The 22995-nt window shown below is 47.3% G+C and overlaps 1 protein-coding gene across 50 annotated transcripts in view; it reads right to left on the minus strand.

Annotated features, from left to right (window-relative positions):
- MICAL2 (microtubule associated monooxygenase, calponin and LIM domain containing 2) overlaps positions 1-22995 on the minus strand; it is a 241431-nt gene that overhangs the window by 193954 nt on the left and 24482 nt on the right. For 24 of the 50 annotated variants that reach the window (XM_077963296.1, XM_077963311.1, XM_077963308.1 and 21 more), the window contains exon 2: positions 19702-19772. The exons of 13 other annotated variants lie outside the window; for them this stretch is intronic. The gene's annotated coding sequence lies outside the window, so the exon portion shown is untranslated. Of the gene's footprint in view, positions 1-19697; positions 19773-22995 lie in introns of all 50 variants that reach the window. 13 more of the 50 variants (XM_077963310.1, XM_077963312.1, XM_077963309.1 and 10 more) reach the window with 1 other exon arrangement.

Genomic DNA, 22995 nt, shown 5'->3' on the forward strand with positions numbered 1-22995 from the left:
CAGTAGATATGGTAATGCACGCTGCATCCACCCAGGAGGCAGATTTGTACCTGGGGAAATGTACCAGTTTAGAAAATAGTTTTGTAAATCAGTTCTCCAAGTTGCCAACTCCTCCTTGTCTAAAATTATGAACAGTTTAGAGGCATCAAGTCAAACGATAATTTACAAACTGGAAGAAGCTGTCTCCTCTGCACCCCAATGGCCACTCCTCCTCCTCCAGAAGAAGAACGAACAACTTCGTCTTCGGGCTCCAGTGGAAAAAGAGCTAAAGGTGGTGCTGAGGGCTAGATAGGCGTGGGAACTCCAGGAACCAGCCCTTATCTAGAATGAGAGAAGGGGAGGTGGAGGGAGATGGTTCGACAGGAGAAGATAAGCGCAGCTTGGATGTGTAGCCCAGCAGCCCGTACCAGGCTCAGACTTGCCACCCTGGATCTAAACACCCGTTTCACTCTTTACAACTGGCTTTCCAAGTTAGGTCATAGACCTTAAAAATGACTCTAACACCCATGGCGGGTAGCTTTCCTCACGGGATTAACATCAGAATATTTCGAGTCAGGGCAGCCTGAGTATGAATCTGCTCTCAAGCACTTGCTAGTTGTGTGACCCTAGGCAAGTTGTCTTGGCCTCAGTTTTCTCATGTGTGAAATAGGGATAATACAGGTTTCCCTCAGTATCCATGGGAGATTGGTTTCAGGATCCCATGCAGATACCAAAATCCATAGATGCTCAAGTCTCTTATATAAAATGATGTCATGTTTGCATATAACTTACACACACTCTCTCTTATACTTTAAATCATCTCTAGATTACTTATAATACCTAATAGAAGTTCTATGTAAATAATTGCATTGTATTGTTTAGGAAATAATGACAAGAAAAAAGTCTGTATATATTCCCCCCCCACAGATGAACCATCTGTTTTTTTTTTTTTTTTCCTGAATATTTTCAATCCACAACTGGTTGTATCTGTGATGTGCGACTAATGGATATAGAGGGCCACCTGTTCTCCTCACTTCACAGAGCTCTAAGGAATCAGTGAGATCACGTATGCAATAACCAATACTCATTATGATTCTTCAAACAGCCCAAACATCATCATATCAAAAGGAAAGGCAAAAGAAACATCATTCAAGACTACTGAGACTAGCTTTCTGGGTCAAGGAGTTATATACAGGTTGAGTATCCCTTATCCAAAATGCTTGGGACCAGAAGAGTTTTGGATTTCTATTTTCTTTCTTTCTTTTTCGAATACATCCATCATACTCACTTGATTGAACATCCCAAATCCCAAAAATCCAAAATCCAGAAGACTCCGGTGAACACTTCCTTAGAGCGTCATGTCAGCACTCAAAAAGCTTCAAATTTTGGAGCATTCCAGATTTCAGTTTAGGTATAGTCAACCTGTATACTTTAAAACTAGAGGACAAAGGCCTTCCATTTAGAAGATCTGAGTTCAAACTCACTTCCTCTCTGTGTAGACTCGGACAAATCATTTATCTTTTGGGTTTTAGTTTCCCATGTATAACTAGGGAACTTCATAGAAAGTAGTTTTGGTAATGAACTAAAAACATACAGAATTCAGGATAATGTTGGGAATGAACTGGGAAGGGCTGACCTAGCACTCAGAGGGACTCAGTGAGTCTGAGCTTCAGGTCTTTCTTCCAGAGAACTGGGGTGCAAAACCTTTGGTGGCTATCCTTCCCCTCACCCCAAAAGAAGGTAGTCAGGAATTTTTTTTTAAATCAGAGGACCCTGGATAACTAGCTCTTATTAAAGTTTTCCTTGTTAACCACCACCCAGCTGTTGTCTTTTTGAGGTTTGATATGCAACAGAAATAAAACCAACTAGACAGAAATATGAGGGTTTCTGTATTTTCTGGGAAGAAACAAGAAGTGATGCTTTAAGTTTCCAAGAATAGCTTTGAAGCAATTTGGTTTTTGCCAAGTGGAGTCTCTTATTTGTGGTTCTTCTGTCCCCTGCCTATGTGACTTCATGAGTCACAAAGCAATTTCCTTTCCCTGCCTCTAGCTGCTAAAAATTAAAATTTAGGGCCCCAGATTGCAGGCAACAACATTGGTAATGGGCTAAGCCCACTAAATCTGAGAGTCAAGCTCAAGGTTTACGTAGAGTCCCTGAGCACCTCTCCAAATGAGAGGTGGGGCCTCCCCATCCCAGTCTGCAGGTGCCTCAAAGTTAGGACTCCCACGCCTCCTGCCTTCCCCGAGCCTCTTCTCCCAAATGGCATATCAGACAGTGTAACCAGGCTTTCGATAAATGATGGAGTTTATACAAACTTAAGGAGAGATGGGGGTGGACACTAGGCAGAACCTTCCCACAAAGCAGCAGTTTGGCCCAGGAGAAAAGCTCATTCTTCAACCCACCCTTGAGGCTCACAGACAAAATCTGTTTCAAGGTCAATGCAATCTAAACACAAAACCCTCTCGCCATATATACTGCCAAGCAGCCCTGTTCAAACTTTCCCTCTCCGAGCTCGATGTCACTAAGGAGCTCTGGAGCAAGGCCCAGGTTCCTTGACAATGAAGTGGGGTGTTCACCCCACACTCACAGGGTGCTCAGGAAACAAAAAGCTCCAGTTTTAACTCTCGCACACAGAAGACCCTCAGTTATGGCCATCTGAATCCAACACCTGAGATGTGGCAGGAGCCAGCCAGGGGCTCAGCAGTGGGCGATACCTTCCACACCTGGTGCATCCCCACAGAGCCCACCATGGGCAGGAACACCTGACTCCCAGGTGGGGCTGACAGACCCTATCTTCACACTTGACCCAGGTAGGGCTGGCTTTCCACCTACCAGGGCACTAGGCACCCAATTTGACCAAAAGGAGCACTTCTAGGGTTGGGAAGGGACTGAGAGGGCCACCTTGTCTTCCTGGTAATCTCCTTCCATCCAGGTGTCCCCAGCCTTGACTCGGTCACTTCCACAAATAGAGGAGTGTGTACTGCCTCCTGGGGCTGCCTGCTCCACCCTTGCCTCCTCTGGAAGACAGCCTCAGTGAGATAATGCTTCTTAGTCATTCCCTAGAGAGATAAGTTCCACTTCTCCAAAGCTTTCTCTACTACTCCTGGGTGTTGCCTTGAGTTCACCTCCAGGAAGCCAAAGCCCCTTTCCATGTGCACTGAAGGCACACACGGAGAGTCCTCTTGTACATGCTGTCTGAAACCCCTACTAGGAAAGGCCAATGAAAGAGCACCCAAGAGACTCACCATGAAGCTCAACCAAGTTTCCAGGAGGTAGCAAGGGCCCAGACCTTCCCTCTTTTGCCACAGGGTGGGAGTGCTGGGGAGAGATCCCAGGTCCACTGCAGGCCCTGGCCTTCTATGCCTGCTCCTTCACTGAGAACCCAAGTTCTTTGGCTCTTGCCCTTCTGGCCTCAGCCCTCTTCCCCACTTGTTTTCAATGGTTAGTGGACTCCATTGGTCTAGCTTGAAGGGGCCTCATACATTTCCCCCTTCCTCACCTCATCCATTGCTTCTTATAGCCACTCAACAGTACCAGGCCCCGGGAAGTCCCAATGAGGCAGTGCCCACCCTCCAGGTCTCCCCTCCTGGCGTCAAGAAACAACTGTATGCTGACCAGTCACAGTGCTTGGAATGGCAGAAGGAAGCCAACGTCATCAGGGCCCAGTACCAGCCAGACACTCTCACCAGTGTTAACCTAAGGAATCCTCGAAACACGTCTATGTGGACATGGGGGAGGTATGACTTTTTTCTTTCTTTTTTCATTTTTGTTCTGTAAAAAGCAAAGGCCTTAAAAAGAGAGAGAGAAATAATTGCAGAACTTGCCTATCTTCCTTTTCTGTAATGCAACTATGTTTCCCATGTGTGATTATTTCATGTATGTATATATGTATACATATGTGTATGTATGTATATATGTGTGTGTATATATGTATGCATGTGTATATATGTGTATGTTTACATGTGTGCATATTCGCAGGAGTGTACATGTGTACATGTATGTGTATATGTGTGCATATGTGTATACATGTGTTTGTGTATCTATGGGTATGTGTGCACACATGTATGTGTAATCACATGTGTGCATGTACATGTGTATGTGTAGCATGTGTACATGTATGTGTATGTATGTGTATGTATGTAAATGTACACGTATGTGTGGTGTGTGTGCAAATATATCATAAACATATATATATCTAAAATTTTCCACAAGGATTTCTAGCCAGCACTCCATATCTTCATCTGTACCACTAAGTCTCTCTTCAAGGACCTTCTAGAACAGGGAAAGCCTTTGAGGTGGAAAGAACTCTGGCCTAGGCATGAGGAGACCTGGGTTCAAGCCCAGCCCACCCCTTGCACTGCCCATGGCACTGACAGCTGGCACTCACAGCGTACCAGGCCTTTACCACCCTGTCTCATTTCACCACCCTTGTTTGATAGAAGACAGCTTTACAGAGGTGAAAAAACGCCTCCATATCATGCAGGTAGCTAGTGGGGATGCTGTGAAATGAGCCCAGGCCATTTCACTTTGAAATCCATGCTCTTAGCCCCAGTCCATATGAGCCATATATACAGAAATAGTATGGTCTTCCTTTTCTGAAGCTGCTGTGTAAATTAAATCAGTTAACTTCTATTGTCTCTCAAGTTACTCTGGGCTTGGAGAATCTACAAGTATCAAATAAGGCATGGTCTTATAAGTCATGGTACAACCCAACAAGTATCAGGCAGCCCTTTAAAAATAATATTTATAAAGACATTTAATCCATGGGAAAATGCTTATGCCCTAATTCAGAGTGAAAAGAGCAGGATATGGATCCAGGAAGTCAATATAATTTCAACTCCATAAAATAATGTCCAGTGTCTATAAGAGAAGAGAAATAAGCCAGATGTGAACAGTGGTGATGTGTGTAGGATCGCATTTCAGATAGCTGTTAGTATACTCTTACTCTATACTTTTCTGTATTTCCCAAAGTTTCTACCAGGAACATGCATGACTTTTACAGCCCCTCTCACATACACATTCCAAGGCCAGGAGTCTTCTCTCCCTGACTGTCCATCTTAACAACAGGAGGTGGGCCTCCTGTATCTTATCTTCTCCAGGCCTAACAAGTGCTCAGGGCTGGGTGGAACTCAGGGCCTGGGCCCTTTGTGGCTACACAGCACTAGCAATGTGATCTTTCTCCAAAACAGAAAGGGTCATCCTGTATGAAACACTGATATTGTGCTAATTTAAGGAATTCGCTTAAATGTTGACAGGTCAGGGCCAAGTCCCCCAAGGCTGTGTTCCTTCTAGCTGCTCCACTCGAGGGACTACAGGGCCCTTGCGTCCAGTGCAGCAGGTGTCTTCCAGAGCCCACGCTCTTCCACCCACATTCCAGAGCAGAATGGGGAAGGCATTGCCTCCGACTCAAATCTCAGCTGTGCCTGCAGGATCCCCTGCTGGTGAAGTCCCCAAGAAGGAAACCTGTGTACTTGGTTGACAAAATAACGTACATCTTACCCCACACGCAGAGCTCATCTTACCATCAAAAACTTTGCAGACGCTTCTGCATGTGACCTGAATCATCTTGGTACCACATTGGGTGCCCGGGAAAACTGTGAACTGTGAATCCCAATTTCTAGGAGGCCAGCCTATCTCAAAACTAACAGTGAGGGGTGCCCACAATAAGCAAATTCATAGAGACAGAAAGTAGAATCGTGGTTACCAGAGCCTGGGGGAAGTGGGGAACAGAGAGTTATTATTAGATAGGTACAGACTTAAGGTCAGGAGTTTGAGACCACCTGACCGACATGGTGAAACCCCGTCTCCACCAAAAATACAAAAATTAGCCAGGTGTGGTGGCACATGCGTGTAATTCCAGCTACTGAGGAGGCTGAGGCAAGAGAATCACTTAAACCTGGGAGGTGGAGGTTGCAGTCAGCCAAGATTGTGCCACTGCACTCCAGCCTGGGTGACAGAGTGAGACTCCATCTCAAAAAAATAAAAAAGAAGTGCCAACTTTCAGTTTATTCTGTGGAAGGATGGTAGTGATGGCTGCATAGCAACATGAATGTACTTAATACCATTAAATCTTACACTTAAAAATAGTTCAAATGGGCCAGGCATAGTGGTTCATGCCTATAATTCCTGCTCTTTGGGAGGCAAAGGTGGGAGGATCGCTTGAGTCCAGGAGTTCAAGACCAGCCTGGGCAACACAGTGAGACTCTGTCTCTACAAAAAACAAAGAAAAATTAGCCGGGTGTGGTTGGGTGCGTCTGTAGTCCCACTTGTGGTACTTGGGGAGCTGAGGTGGGAGGATTGCTTGGGCCCAGGAGGTCGAGGCTGCTGTAAGCCATGATCATGCCACTGCACTCCAGCCTGCGTGACTAGAACAAGAGCCTGCCTCAAAACAAACAAACAAACAAAAGGTTCAAATGATAAATTTTATGTTACGTAAATTTTACCACAAAACTAAAATGCAAACAAAAAAAACCCCTACCACCACTACCACCATCACCACCTCCTATAAGTGGGAGCGGCCCAAGGCCAGGGAATAGAATCTGTGGTCTAATTAAAAATCTTGCTAACTTTCTGAAATACTTTTGAGTTAAAATACAATAAACAAATCATTAGGTCAATGAAAGACATTTGCTGTTTTTTATTGGTTCAATGAAATATTTTATATTTCAAAATAGATAAATGTTTATCTTTTTTTAAAAGTCATCTAGGCTTCTCTTATTCTTTCCAAATCTCATCTGACCTCAGGAAGGCCACCAAGGCTCAGCCTTGCCAAGTTCCCCATTTTTATCTCCTATTCTGTCTTCCCCAGACTCACCACAGGTACACTCCTCCCCCACCACTTGGCACCTGTGAGATATCCTTCAGTGCCCCAGGGAAGGTTGGGCACCAGCTCCCTGATCTTAGCTCTCAGAGCCTAGCATACATCGCCCTACCCAGGAAGAACACTCAGACCCTGTGTTCCAACAATTCCTATACAGAGTGGGTGGCACCCTAAATAAGCATACCCATGTTGCTCCCACATAAAGCAGATGGGGCCACAGGCACACAAGCACTACTGTCTTGCACACCACATCAGGGATGTAGTCTCTGGTCTAGACCTTTGAATCTTTTTATTCTTTTTTTTTTTTTTTTTTTTTTTTTTTTTTTTGAGGCAGAGTCTCGCTCTGTCACCCAGGTTGGAGTGCAGTGGTGCAATCTTGGCTCCCTGCAACCTCCACCTCTTGGGTTCAAGCGATTCTCCTGCCTCAGCCTCCCAAGTAGCTGGGATTACAGGTGCCTCCCACCAGGCCCGGTTAATTTTTTTTGTGTGTGTGTATTTTTAGTAGAGACGGGGTTTCACCATGTTGGCCAGGCTGGTCTCAAACTCCTGACCTCAAGTGATCCACCCTCCTCGGCCTCCCAAAGTGCTGGAATTACAGGCATGAGCCACCACGCCCAGCTAAGACCCTTGATTCATGATACTCTCCTAACCTCATCAAACTCCAAAATGCTAAGATCTATAGATCAAATGAGAACAGCATCTAATCCACCAGTGAAAGCTCAGCTGAGAGGTGTCTTTGGAGCGTTGATGGGTGTCGTGGAGATGAGCTAGCTCACCACCAGCTGGACTGCTCCTTCCTCCTGGACCCTTGCTTGCAGCTGTGAGCCCAGGTGATCAGGTTCTAAGTCATGGAATCCGAGCAGGAGCGGCGCATGCCTCTTCCAAGACCGACCCATAAGAATCCCCCATAGTGATTTTTCGTGCCTTTTCTACTTCTGTCAAGGCACAAAGACCTTGGAAACTGCGTGTTGAAGATGGTGAGCCACAAGAAGGAAGGGACCCAGTCCCCTGGATGCCTGCATGGGGGAAAGCCCTCTTTGACCAGAACACATGTTTTGGACTTTACATATGTGAGCTATAATGTGCAGTATGTGAAGTCACTGAGAACTGGGAACTTATCTCTTAGGCAGGAAGCATCACCCTAGCTAATACAGTAGGTGTTAGTAGTGGGTATGTCAAATTTGGCCTGGATCAGAAGGCATTCCTTCCCAATGTGAAGGTCAACCACATGGGAATTAAGCTGTCTCTTACCCGACTGTTGCAGGCCAACTTCCAATAACAACCAGGTCTGTCATGTTACATGTTACCTTCTATTAGTACCTCAATGTCCTGCAAAAGTTGCCTGACCCCCGGAAATAAGCCTGCCCACCCCTCTACGTAGGCACTCACACGTATACACCCTATCTTGAAAAAGACATCTTTTCCCTATTTGCAAATAGCATAAGACAGGAGACTAGAACAGATAAGCTAGTTAATTTCCTTGGTTTCAGAAACACCCCCGGGCACTCAGCTCTTGAGTCCCTGGAAGCCAGTGTGATGTGGTGGAAAGAACATGGGCTTCTGAGTCACTAAGTGCTCCTTTGAGCAAGTCATAAACAACATAGAGTTCCTGTGAAAATTACATGGAGGGGTCTCTGACAGCGCTGGGTCCACAGATGAGCTCAATAAGCATCAGTTCCCGGGAAGCTGCGTGGGGATAATTCCTACCACCTCAAGCTCTAGGTAGCCCAAGCCAAACCAAGGCAGAAATCGATGCATTTTCACATAAAAGGTGAGGGTAGCTCATCCTCACCTTAACCAACTCTCTCTTATAGTAAGACAGCTAAAAACAGATTTTCCACCAAGTCTTTGCCCAGCACCCTCTTAAAGGCACTCTCCAGGGGAACCTTTGTATCTAAATGGCACTATGTCTCCTGACTGGCTGAAATTAGGCCTTTGGGACTTGATACCAGTCTGGAGGATACAGAGGGATGCTGGCGAAGACATATCGAAGTCGCAGCCAAGTGAACTTGAAAAGGATTTCTCTATGCCTGTTCACTGTGTGCATGGCACAGCAGCTGGAGCCCAGGATGACTGCAGAGCTGTCCCACCCAGAGCAGCTCACAGCCCAGCTATAGCTGGTGGAGTCTGTCCCCCAAAGATCCCCTGTTTTTTGTGTGCATTGTTTTTGTTTGTTTTTTCAGACAGGATCTCACTCTGTTGCCCAGGTTGGAGAGCAGTGGTACGATCACGGCTCACTGCAGCCTTGACCTCCTGGGCCAATCACCCGTTCAGAAGAACTGTACCATTTGACCTGATTTTTCTCAAACACCCTTAGAAAAAGTTCATTGCTCAACAAAAGTTTATTTTTGTTTCTCTGATTTGTGAATTTATCAATATGAAGTCATTCCCCAAAATGAGCACAAATCCAACCAGTTAGATCTATATTTGCTTTTATGGGAGAAAACAAATAGCAACCTTCTTTCTTCCCCTCACAGCCTAGGTTTCCTGATAAAATAGTCCAGCCGTGCAATGTGCACTTCCTCACCTCCCACTCATCCATCGAACCACCACAATCTGGTTTCTTCTCACAGGCCACCCGGTGCATCAGGCCAACGTCACCACCAACTGCTGCTAAATGCAACTGCCACTTATGGGACCTTATCTTGAGGCCCCATAGAGAGGGCAGACCCCTCTCTAACTGCCCCTGAAAATGAAGGTTCTGGTCTTCACTCTCATGGACCGCCACACTCCTACAGTTCAACCAGTATCTGTGTCCTCATGTCTCTGCAGGCTGTACTTGCACCATGCAGCTCCCTGCTGCATTTCAGGCCCCTGTGTCACCAACAATTGGACATTCTCCTCTCACTAGCTTTTAGAGACCTCACGTGTGGCCAATTTCCCTTCCAACCCCACCTGTTCCTTCTCCTGCAGCCCCAACCTCAGTGAGCAGCACCATCCTGACTCTGTGGCCAAATCCTTGGAGTCAAATTTCTCTGCCCCTTTTCCCTCATCTTGCAGAGCCAGCCAGTCACCAAGTCCTGCCTCTTCAACAGCCCCATTTGCTGCCTCCCATCCTTCCTAGAAGGGTCAGGTCTCCACCTGCTGTCACCTGGAACACTCAAAATCTCCTCCTCAATACCTTTCCTGCCTCCAGATTCACCTCCCTCCAATCCACCAGCCTAGTCCTCAAACTGTTGCCAGAGAGATCTTTATTTCAAAAATGTGCACTTGGTCAGGTTCCATTCCTGTTCAAAATCCTTCAACAGCTCCCTGACAATATGCAGGGTGAAGTCCAAACATCTTAATGGAGCAAAACAAAAACTACCTTCATGATCTAGCCCTAGCCCACCCCTCCAGTCTCTCCTCTCATCACTTTCCCGCCCCCTCATACTCTAGAATCAGGAACCATTTGCAGTTTCCCAATAAACTGTACTCCGACACACTTCCACCCACATGCCTTTGCTGATGCTGATCCCTCTATCTGGAATGCCTATCTGGACTCTGTTCACCTGTGAAAACCCAGTGGTCTTTAGGGCTGAAACATCAAAGGCAGCAGAGTGTCACAGGTCCCAGTTTGGACTCTGGAGTCAGGCAGACTGGTCACCAAACCCAACCCACCATTTACTAGGTGTGTGAGCCTGGAGGAGTTGCCTAACCTCTTTGAACCTCAGTTTCTTCATCCATAAAATGGGTATAATAACAGTCCTGACCCATGGGGTGACTTCAGGATGAAACACAGTGACGCCTGGCTGGGCTGCATCCTTAGCTGCACTGTTCTTCTTTGAAGCATTATTTTGCCCTCCCCGGGCCCCCTTTTCCACACTGTACTCTGGGGAAGTTTGTAAGATAGCTTTGCACATACCCTTGCATTGATCTACTTGTGGCCCCTCCTACCTCACCTGACTGTGTGCTCTGAAGCTGAAGGCTGCAAGCCCCAGGGCCTGGTGCCCGTGCCCCTGGCAATGGTGGGTGCTCAATAACCACTGCTGGTAGATACAATCAAATCAAGAGTATCACACACAATTCAGGGTATGTAGTGGCTAGAGTGTGGCTGCCCTTTGTCGACAACCCTGCCACTTCATCCAGGGCCTGGCCAGCTCTGACCGGAGCTACCATGGGCCTCCTCACTGATCTCCCGCTTCCCAACTCACTAGCTTCTCCTTTATCCTGTTCATAAAGCTCTCAGGGTTCCCTACAGCCCTTTTACAAGTCCAAGCCCTCCCGCCAGGCTCAGTGGGTTCCCACCCACCATCATGCAGCCCCCTCTTCCTTGTTAGGCTCAATCCCAAAGGCATTCAGGCTTACCCTGTGGCTGCCCTCACATCAGGTCTCTGCCTTACTTCTGCCCCTGCTCAAACCTCACCCATCCTCTGAAGCCCAGTCAGCTCCATGGTGCTGACTGAAAACCTATTACGAGCTGTGCCCCCTAGGAGCTTCACAGTCTGTTCAGGAAATCCAAACAAACTAACAGTTATTGGTAAGAGCTGCCGGGGAGGTGAGTGCCAAGACATGTGGATGCCGAGCTGGAAGATGGAGTGACTCCGCACCTGAGAGAAGCTCCCTGAGAATGTGGCATCAGGGCAGGATCTTAAGGGATTGGCTGGAGCATTCAGGTTCAAAAGCCCTCCGCCACCCCATCCCTTACCCACCTGTGTTCTTCTAACTCAGAGTCTACGCCTGACCTCACCAAACCTGGCTGTCAGGCAGATTTGCCCAGGAGGTCTACAAACATTCAGTTTCCTGGGCCTGTTCCCAAACAGAATCCCTGCAGCCTGAGGGCCAAGAGGTAAAGACGTTTTTAACTCCCCAGGGAATTCTGTTGATCAGCCAACTTCGGGAACCACTAGCCACATTCGATTCCATTCATTCAATTTACTGATAACCTATATTGTGACCGGGGCCTTGCTAGGTGCCGTGGATGCCAAAGGAATAAGATGCTTCTTCCCATCTTCTGAGAAATGGGGGAGACAGAGAGTTCCCACACAGAGGTCACAGATCATGCCATTTGGCTTTTCCTTTAGCCTTGAACCTATCATGTCTTCTGTGCATTAATTTTGTCTGGACAATCTAATGTGTAACCTTAAGGAAAGGCTGATATTTTTTATTTATTTTCTATTTCCCAGAGTATTCACCCCAGCTCTGGGTTCTCAGTTGATAACTAATATTTAAGATTCAAATGATTTCTGGATTATGGTCTTTTATAGCTAATTCACTCATTGATAAGCTGTTGACTGATCTTCATCTTTGTAATTCCAGTGCCAATGTGGTGCCTGCTCCCAGCAGGGGGTACGTTTGTTGAATGAATGAATGCTTACGAGTAGAAATCTGGCTCCGGAGGGAAGGAACTGCTTCCACGGTAGCACCTTTAGAGTTCACTTAAAAGAGTTCTAAATTTTTCATTTGAATTACAGACTACCAATTTCAGGATTAATTTCCTGATATACAATTACAGAAGCTTTCTTGCTTATATCGTCATTAATGTTATTAACAACACAAATAACACCTTCCTGGCTCTCAGTAGTCTGCTGGCCTCTGAGATGCTTGTGCACTCCTTTCATGGGGCCGTTCACCCAACTGGCAGTCCAGCTGGCCACGTCCCTCACCCTAGAGTCTGCACAAGGGCCTCCACACTGCATTCAGCCTTTATAAGCAGGTGTATACACCTGCACAGACAGGTGAGCCCTGCCTGAGTCAGAAATAACTAATGGGCTATTCAAAGCCTACCAAAATGTCAATACACCTGGGAAGTCAGGATCTAAGATTTAGATGTAAAATCACCTGTGCTGTAGAGAGGCAGCATGACAAAGGAAGAGCCCCATCATGAGGTTCCTGGGAGACCTGTCCAAGCATGGGACATTCGGCCAGCTGGGGTTGGCTAGGTATGCAGGGGTTGCCAGCAGAATGATTTCCCCTGCTTTCTCCAGGGCCAGCATTCCCAGTGGTTCATTGTCGCTATTGATGTTTGTTCGTTTTAAGCCCTGAAAACAGGACTCCTCATCTTGAGGTGATGTGACTAAACATCGTCTGTCTTTCCAGGTCCTGGCTAGAAGGTGTCTTTATCAGGTAACTTCCTTTGCGCCAATAACCAAAGGGGTCTTTTCTGAAGTGCATGCTGGGTCCTGACAGCATGCAGGCCACATAGTCTGAGGCCTGTTCACTTCCATTTTGTTCTGCTGGAAAACAGAAGAATTTCCTTGCTAGTCATTCATTCATTCATTCAACATTGATTACCATGTGTCAGGCAATGTACTGCATGAACCCAGCTTGACAGTTCTTAGGTACAACCTCAGGAGAGTGAACAGACCAGAAACTGGCAGGGTGAGACAGCTCTGAGAAAGGATTCCTTCCTTCATCAGGATGTGGCCTGAGAGGAGCTCTCTGCCCAGGGAAAATATGCCGCTATCAGAAGGCAGTTCAGACATCTGAACAGAACTGAAAGATCAGGACAGTTCTGACCCAATCCTCTACTGTACAGAGGAACTGAAGTCTCCCAGGAACTTCTCCCCAAATGTCTATAAAGCCAAGTAAGGTTACAGATGGCAAGTGCAGAAATGCATGTCTGAGAAGACAGGGTAGAACCAGTCTCTAGCTTACATTCAGTTGCTGAACTGACAGGAGGAGGTTATTTGTCTGACAGGTTGTGTTTCACCTCCCTGGACTAGGCGCACGAGCACTGAGGTTTGAAAGCCCTTTAACATTTGCCTATTTGGTAATGGCTCGGAGGCTGCAGAACCATTGCAATGTAGAGTCATGAGCAGTGTAGCTCATCGCTACATTGAGAGCAACGCAGACCTGTGTGGGACAGGCTGGGGGAAGAACGCTGCCTCTCCAGGCCACACTCAGAGGCCACGTTCCTGAGAGCTCAGAGAGGCCGGGTCATAGGTTCCAGGGCCCAGAAAGGTCCTTGACCATTCAGGGGGTCAAAATGTCCCTTACCAGCCCCAAACTCCAACATCCAGAAGCCGCAGGGGAGGGGAGCCCCAAAGGTATGGCCCTGCTAGTGACTTTTCCCTGGTAGGAGGGAGACAGGCTCTCATCATCCTGATGAATACATTTCTGTTGGCTGAATAAAGACATTGGACTCTTTCCTTGGTATTTGGGCTCATGCTCTGAAAAACATGTTTACTAAAATAAGCCCCAACTGTTCCAAAAAAGATTTTTTTTCTTTTCTCATAAAGATACAAAACCCAAGGGCAGCAGATAGGGACTGTTGATGGAAGACCAAGAAGTCTTAGACTCCAAATCACTCTCTGTTTATTGGGCTGCTCTTCTCCACAGAAGACAATTCAGGCTCAAAGTTCAGTTTTCGAAACTCATTTCCTGGGGCAGACCTCGGCAAGGTATTCACTAAAGTGGGGGTGTGCAGGGACAACCACACCCAGGAGACAAGAGTTCCTGGAGCTCTCTCTCTCTTCCTCTCTCTCTCTCCACCATTATTCCTTCCACTCTAACGATCTGATATTTTTAAAAATTCTGGCTCACCCTCATGACAAATAATCCACTTCCTGGATACTTTTGCCTTGCAAATGTCATCCTTAGAAACAACTATATTTTTTGTTGGTCTTTATTTTTAAGTAGCTTTCTCACCCCAGAGCCCCAGCTCCTGCAGAAATATTGTGTGACCCTGTCTGGAATGCAAAATGATCCCTGGAGAGTCAGTCTGCGCAGGAACTCACAAGGGTGTTTGCTATCAGCTTATCTGGCAAGAGGAATCTGAGACATTTTAAATATGAACTGTTGGTGTGGCCCGTCCCACTCCATTCACTTTGCCCCATCAATAATCACTTCCACTCATGTGTGAGACACAAAATGCAGAAAACCTACACCAACACTCTGAAAATGAGCCCCCAGCAGAAGTTCCTTTCTCTGTACAGAAACATCCATCAGACAGCTGGAGAATTCATATTTGGAGAAGCTTTCCTGGTCTCTGCTAATGTTTCTTTCAAGAAATCTCATCTAGCAGCAAGTGTTTTGCAAAGCCCTGGACAGTCTACTTCTGAACTCCCCTCCTCTCTCACTTCAGAGCTTATCTCTCAACTGAATGTCTCATTCCTTGTACCCTCAGCTAAGAAGAAAGTATGCACACTACTCCTCCTTACTTCCAAACACCAAATCAGGCCCTTTCACACTACCACCCAGTTTCCTTGGAGAACTCTCTGCCTCCTTTTCTGCCTGGCAACCTCCTGATCATCCTTCAGTACCCAAGTCTCACAGCCCCTCCTTGGTGCAGTCTTCCCTGTGTGCTGCTCTCCTCTCAGTGCTTCCAGAGCACCTGGTATGGTTCTTTATAATGCTGATAAGGGAGCTATGAATGTCATCATATACATCTGTGCCACCACCAGGCCAGGTCACAAGTCCTAGGAGTAAAGGGACTAGGTCTTACTCACTTTTGCATCCCAAGAACCAAGCCCAGGACCTGGCATTTGGAAGTCCCGTATTAAATGTTTGACACTTCAGTCAATGCCTTGCCTATTTTTCCCCAGCCCTCCCTTCTGTGTGCAGAGAGCCATGTGAAATGTGGAGCCAGGAAAGGCTTTAGAGTCAGATACCCTGTGTTTGAGTCCTGGCCCTTGTGGGCAAGGACAAGTTATTTAACCTGTAACTGTCTCAGTTTTCTCCGCAATATAACAGATAGACATGCCTACCTCTCAGAGAGCTGCTATGAGGAAAAACAAGGTAATATATGTAAACCTCGTGCTTGCCCAATGCAAAGTGCTCAAGATGCATTTCCTTGAGCTCAGCAGGAAGTGTTGGGTCAAATGGAGTTCTACAGAAAAAGTGAGTGGCTTCCATTCTGGTTTATGTGCCATCAGCATAGTGACAGGATGGCCAGCCTCTGACAGAAAGAGCTCCTCTCAGAGCCAGCGAGAGTGTAATCCAGGCCGTTTGCTGGAGGTTCTCACAACAAGGCCTGCTTAGCAACAATGCTCATGTGATTTTGATTTGAATGGCAAACTCACAGGAGGATACTCCTGCTAAGGCTGGGCCATCATATAGCCTTCATTGCCTGTCTTGAATTAATCTTTCACCCCAAGACACATCATAAAACAGAATAATGGCAACTCAACAGTGTTAAGTCACTAAGTACAAATCAAAACAGCCTGCACATGAGAAGCCTAAACCCTTCCATGCTGTTGCACCCAGGTTTTATTGGGCCTTGATAAACAATGAGGTAGGAGCAGTGGGGGCCCTGCTAACACTTGAGACATTCAAGTGCAGCGTGGAGGAGAAAAGAGGAAGGTACGGTGGCTGAACCCACATGAGGAGGCAACATGGAACTGTGGAGAGAGCCACTTGCTGGGAATCAGGAGACTTGGCTTCTGTCTCACTTCTATCACCGGCTTGCTCTATGGGTGTGTTCGAGTCATGTCTCTGGGCCTCAGTTTCTTTACTAATAAATGAGAGAAGTGGATTAAAGGATCTATAGTTCTTTTCAGCTTTAATACTTTACAATTGTAAATGTTAGAGGCAAATCCACCTTCCCGACCTAGCGTTTCCCTTTTTCATGTTGGTTATTCATCTGAGATATCTCTCATCTCTCACTGAGCAACCTTCTACCAATGCTTTTCCCTTTATTTCTCCAAAGTGTCTGGTCACCCCTGATCACAAGGGTTGGCCAACTTGGGGCCATATTCTTAAGAACATATTGACTACCCTCTGATCAAACAACTCAGTACAATCCAGGTACCCTGGGGCATCAAGGACTTGAAAATCCCAACAACCTTTAATCCCATTTTCCTCTGATACCAACCAACTTTCACTCCTTAGATCTCTAGCAATCTCACCAGGTTAGAGTCTTCTCCCATGCTGCTTGGCAGGAGACTAGGGCAGCAACAGGGAGTTCTTATCTGCACTCTGGCATAACTCAGGGTGGGGCAGGGGAGAGATGGCAAAGCTACAAAGGTCAGGATGAAAGTGCTTACAGAAGCAAGATCTGACCTCATGAGGAGGAGGTGATCTGGAGGAGAAGACAGTGCTAATCACAAGGACAAACTGAGAGAGGCACTGAGGACCAGGACCACAGAAGTCAAGGAGACTTCTTTAAGATGCCACCAAACTTCCACCCCTCCCTGACTTCCTGAATAAGAAATCTGAAGGCAGCTGAGGTTCTATGACTCACCCAAGGCCACATAGCTAAGCTGTGGACAGCCAACACCAGAACATGGGTCTCTTGGTCTCAGCCCACTCTTGTTTCTACTCTATTCGGTTGACCTCAAGAGTCTAACGAGGCCAGCTGGATCCCTTGCAGACTCTAAGAAACATGACCCAAGTGTCACTTAGGAAAAGAGCAGACCCAGCAGATATTTTGATAACTGCCTTCTGGAGCCTATGAATTCTTTCCCATCTCGACATGGTTTTCTTGTTCTTTCTCCAGCCCTTGCCACAAAAATATGGAAAAGTTCAGAGGTCAGTGACAAGGAAGAGGTAGGCTCCCTTGACCCTACAGAACCCTGCATATCTAAGATAATACACACCTGTCCCTCTTCCTCAGTCTAGAGAAGGTTGGTGGGGGAAGGGTAGAAGGAGGAGATGAGTGAACTGCCTGGAAGGCTGACCTGTTTAGGCCACAGGTATTATTCATGGGCAATTAGATGGGTCACTGAAGGTCTGTGACAACAAACAATAGGATCTGCTTCTGCCAAGGACCTCTCATAGATCAGTGTCTAGCATATCATCTCAACGTCAGGAGGAGGAAGCTCCAAGTAAAAGTCAAGAAATTAATTATTCAGTGTGCGTGACCTAGTTCCCAGAGGTAAGGGTGGGTGAGAAGACAGCTCACCAGTTCCTTATCATGGCAAGAAACTCAAATATTCCATAGGGTAGTGTTCTCTTTGCTGCCAAAAAGGGTCCACTTATGGTTAAGAGTGGCCAAAAAAAAAGCCAAAAGTCACTCATTCCACAAGTGTTTACTGAGCTCCTCTTATGTCTCAGGCCCTCCAGGGATTTACTATGGTTGGAGTTTAGCAGAGGAGAAACATCATGGAATTTATAAACAGCAGGACTGCGCCATGCCCCAGCTCAGCCCTTAGACAGCTGCATTGCCTTGGGCAGGTTAAGCCTGCTTAAGGCAAATTTCTCATCTGTAAAATGGGAGAAGTCCACCTGCTTGATCATGAAGATGAAATGACCTTTATAAAATGTAAAGTGCAAAGAATATGAAGTGTAAACAATCATGATACAACATGACACACTTCCCCTGCCCCAGAGAAGTGTATCATTTGGGAATGCTTTAGAAAATAATCCGGGGTACCTATTTGGCAAGCATCACATTCTCTGTAATTTGGGGAGATTTTATGTTTCACCCTGCCAATGGAGATGAAGCTGGCAGTCAGTCCCAGTCCTCAAGTCCAGGAAGTTGCAAGAAAAGATGGAGTGAACACAGAAGAGCAGCCAGGACCCACCTGGCCCTGGGTCAAGCCTGGATTGAATGGATGAGCCAGAAGGGACCCAAGATTCCAAGGGGAAGAGAGAACAGCAGCACATGTGCTCAATCAGAAACAGAGCAGAACCAAAATTCCTCTGAGGGCAACAGGATTGAGCCAGCCAGAACTGCTCACACTCCCCTCCCCACACACATTTCAGACAACGTTGGAATTTACTGTTCATCGCCCGACCCTCCTCTGTGGACAAACTGTATTCTGTTTCTCCAGAGAGGGGACCGTTTCTCAGGCTGTGGCAGACTGGCCAATCAGCTCTTTGTCTGGGTCTTTCCCCAGATACTAAGAAGGAGAACTCCTGGAGCAGCTTTCCCTGAGGTCCAGTCAACCCCTTGTCATCCTGCCATTCAGGACTCCCGTGGACTCCTCACCCCACGTGATCCCTCAGCGCCCACCAGGCCAGCTGCCAAATGCCCTGACACGCACGCTGGCTGCCCCTCCGCTGGGGCCTCCACCCATGCCCAGATTTCTTGGATTGGGTCCTGATGCTCTCCTCTCACACTCACCTTCATCCTCCCTCCTCCCACAACTAAACTGAGCCTCTTCAAGGCCCTGCCTAGGCTCACATGTCCAGGGAAGCTCCCAGAGAGAAGGGTGAGTTTTATTCATCCCTATGTTCCTTCTAACTCATGGCTTTCTGTGAGTTCTTTGCCCTCCTGTAAACACAGATTTATGGTCCCAAAATGTTCTCTGATTGCTGTATACAGGAGCAGAGCAGAGGAGGAGGGAGGAGGGGTGCCAAAACGCCAGACTGGAAGTCCAGGGCCTGCATTTCGATTCTCCATTGGACACCAGTGAGTCCTGTCACCTTGAGAAAGTATCTTCAGGCCAGGCCTCAGTCTCCCTGTTTGGCAATGAGGGGTTTACTCTAAACAACCTTTCTAATTATAAGGTTTGACATTACAGAAACCAGGCTAGCCTGAGACACAGAAGACCTGAGTCCTAGGCGCTTATTAGCCTACCACCTGTGGCAGGCTATCCGACTCCTCAGACCCCAGCCTCCACATCTATAAAATAAACGAGGATAATATGACCACCCCACCCAGGGCACAAGGTTCCCATGGAACACTGCCCGTGATAAAGCTTTGTGGACCGTAAAGCCCTGATCAAACCTCAGGGGTGAGACTCCTTGAGTCCACAAACAGCTGCTGGTCCCCTGTGATGTGCCTGGTACTGCACCTGCCGAGAATTGCTGCCTGGCTCAGACAGGAAAGCTAGAGTCTTGTTCCTTGCCCTCAAGGCTCCCTCAGCCGGTAGGTGGGACAAGCAGATGAACAAACCTTAACTCAGTGGTGTATCTGAGGCATGGACACAGTGCTAGGGGAGTGCAGAGGAGGCGGTGCTGACTCAGAGGGAACAGCGCGCCCTGGGCATGGCAAGCTGCCCCAGGATGGTGGGAACATCCCACACTTTCCTAAGCCTAGGACCAGCCCCCAGGAGCTACTCCATGGTAAACAAGATCTGCCACTGTGACTTACTCACTGGATTCTCAGGCATCACAGTGGTTAAAGTCTTCTCTTTCTGGGATGAGACACACACAGGTTGCCATGTTCCTTTAAAAACAAGAGCCCAACAATTAATGTCAGTGACATCATCTTAGCTTACGCCTCCTTTCTAGTCTCCTCCAAGAGGTCGCGCATGCTTGTGCACTTTGCCTTGTGGGACACTTCACCCAGCAAGAGGAAATGGACAGAGAATCTCTCTCTGTGCTCCAACAAGTTTTGCACATGAAGAAAGGCATAGCAAGATGGCTAAACAAATTCTATTGTTGGCTGCAGTCAGGGCACCCTAAGGGCTTATCAGATCTCTACACAAAGACTTTGCTGAGGAGTAGGAGGGATCTAGAAAACAATGCTTTATTCGCTGCTTTAGTAAAAACAGAAAGTGTCAGAATTTCTAAGCATGAGACACAATGAAAGTAAATCGAGCAGGTGTAAAACTTGATAACAAGTCCCCAATGTGAAACTGGTCCCATTGTCTAACGCTGAGTAAACTAGGGAGTTATGAAAGTGCACCAGCTGATCGTGGCTGAGTTTCCTAAACCAATTATTCTCTTGGCTTCTAGTGACGACCCACATTATCTGATGACATCCTATTGCTTCTGCAGAACATACCTCTACACCTGTTTGGAAAACAAAGCCCAGAGTTACAAAATATTTCTAATGATTTACCTCCACATTAAAAAATAAATCAAAATATTTAAGAAGTAACCTCAAGGGGACAAAAACTAACACAGTTGTGAAATTTGACATCTATAAGAGGCAATACTCATACTCCAGGGAGGTATACGTGCACTTTGCTCAACAGAGTGGTGCCTCCACACACACACACATATACTCTCACACACACACACGCTCTCTCTCTCTCTCTCTGGCACATAAAGAGCACATATCGTTAGAGTGCTGGGAGATGGGATTCGATTCACTGTTCAGAAATCTCAACCTGTTAATGGGAGAGAGCCTACGAAGTGCTGTGTACCGGTCACACATGGAACCATCAAGGGTGGAGACTAGACCTGCTTTATCTCAGTGGCTCCTCACAGACAGCAAACAGAAGCTTGCAGAACAGATGGCACTTGCCAAGGCCCCAGAGCAAGGCAGGATTGGAGCCTAGGATCGGCTGCCCCAGTGCTCATGGTTTTTCCCACCAAGCTGAGGGGAAGGTGTCCTGGACATCAACTCTGAGCATAGCCCTGGTGGGCCCACACACTGGGCGAGCCTGGCAAGTTCCAAGGGCGGCCACCTGGGCAGAAGCGGCAGCCCTGCCCGCCCGTCATCATCATTATCAAGCCCACACCCCTCGGGGCCTGTGCCAGCTGACAAACAGGCCGGCTTGCCTGGGCCACATTCTATCAGCCTGAGCTGCAGGCTCTGTGCTGCTGCTTCCAGCCAGAAGTCAGAGTGGCTAGAGGCCTTGACTTGTCTGCCCCCTGCTCCTCAAGGGGAGCTTCTGAGAGCCGTGGGTGGGGAGCTGGACATCCTGGTACAGAATTGCATCATTGGTCCAACCGGAGTTTCAGAAGCCAGGGACCCTGTCAATGCTTTCTAGATCTCAGGAACAGAAGTGCCTGTCCACGCTAGGGCATTGTGGAGACAAGCAGCAGGGACACGGGGCTCTCTAAGGTTCTGCTTGGGTTGTCTTCATGGTGGGTTGGAGGTAGGTATGACTGGACCAGGCTACAAGGGCTGACCACCAGTCAGATGCTCACAGAGGCCTGGGCACAGTGTCCGGCCACTCGAGGGACCAACTCGTACCCTCTGTCTGACCAACAGCCAAATACACTTTGAGCTCCCTGTGACACCAACAAATAGAAGGTCCTAGAGTCCAATACCTTCTGGCCTTTGAGCGTCAGGGCCTCTGTTCCTTCATCTGTAAAATGAGGAGCTTGATACAATTGGTGATTTCCTCACCTGGGACCCCATTCAGTGGCCCTGCTCCAGGTACCCTGACTTTCAGAGACACCGACAAAACTACTTAGTTGTTGTAAGAGGGAGGGATTAACCTGGGCACAGGTATTGCCTTGGGTAGTTAACACTGCTACCTCAGCTAATACTCCCAGCAACCCTGTAAGACAGGTAGTACAGTATCATTACAGAGGGGGAAACTGAGGCATGGCCCAGCAAAGTACCTCACCCAACGTCTCAATGAGCAGAGACCACAGCAGCCCTGGGACTACCAATGGAGCTGGCCTGAGTCCACACCCATGCTCATTCCCTGACACGATATTTTCCTTTGTAATCAACCAGCATGAAGAAATGCCGTCTCTCCTTGGACTTGCCATCAGGCCAGTGTCGAGCAAAGAAGCATGAGGCCTCTGGTCCCTCGTGGGCCTGATTTGGGTGATACAGGGAAGGTTTCCTGTGAGATTAAGTGGGACATGACAGGCCCAAGTGACAGGAACTCCGGGAACCTTCCTCTTGGATGTTTTTCAAGTCTAAGTTCTTCCCTGAGGGACCCCAGCACTTGGACAGGGCCTGGAGCCTCCAGGCACTCAGTAAATATTTGTTGAATGAAGAAATGAATAGTTTCAATGCACTAAAGACTTGTTCAAGAACCATCTGGTGTAGGTCAGTGTGAGATATATCAAGACCAGCTAAAACCTCACAGCCGACCCCTCAGCAGCATGCAGCAGGTAGGGGTCTCCACATCCCAGCCCCTCCCCAGACTGTGGACAAAGACTCAGGTGCTGAGCCAGACCAGGGGAGCTTCAGACAGAACAAGAGAAGTGTTACCCAGTGAGGCAGTTAGGAACTTGGGCCCTACCATCAGGCAAACCAAGGGTCCTATCCCAGCTCTGTCATTTTAAATTAGTTGGATGGCCCTAGACAAATCACATCATCTCTGTGAGCCTCAATTTCTTATTTTAAAATGTGGATGATGTTAGTACCCACTTCATAGGGCTTCTCTGAAGATTAAATGAGATAATGCTATAAAGGACTTAGCATGCTGCTCGCTCAGAGCAGGTGATTCGAGGTGATGTCTGTTATTATCTGCATCAGAGTGGGTGGTTAAGGGCACTTCTGGAGTGCTCTGCTTGGATTCAATTCCAGCTCTCCTCCTAACTAGCTATGTGACTTTGGGCAAATGGCTTAACTTCTCTCTACTTCAGTTTCCTGGTATGTAAAACGGGTTGACGGTGAAGATTAAATGAGTTATGCAGGTAAAGAGCTTAGAATGTGTCTTGCAAAGTAGTTCAAGAAAAGTGAGTATTATACTTAATTATTAATATTACTAGTATTCTTCTCTTTCTCTCTCCTGATAACAGACTCCACCCCA

Source organism: Macaca mulatta, chromosome 14, assembly GCF_049350105.2.
Source record: "Macaca mulatta isolate MMU2019108-1 chromosome 14, T2T-MMU8v2.0, whole genome shotgun sequence".
NCBI classification, from domain to species: Eukaryota; Metazoa; Chordata; class Mammalia; order Primates; family Cercopithecidae; genus Macaca; species Macaca mulatta.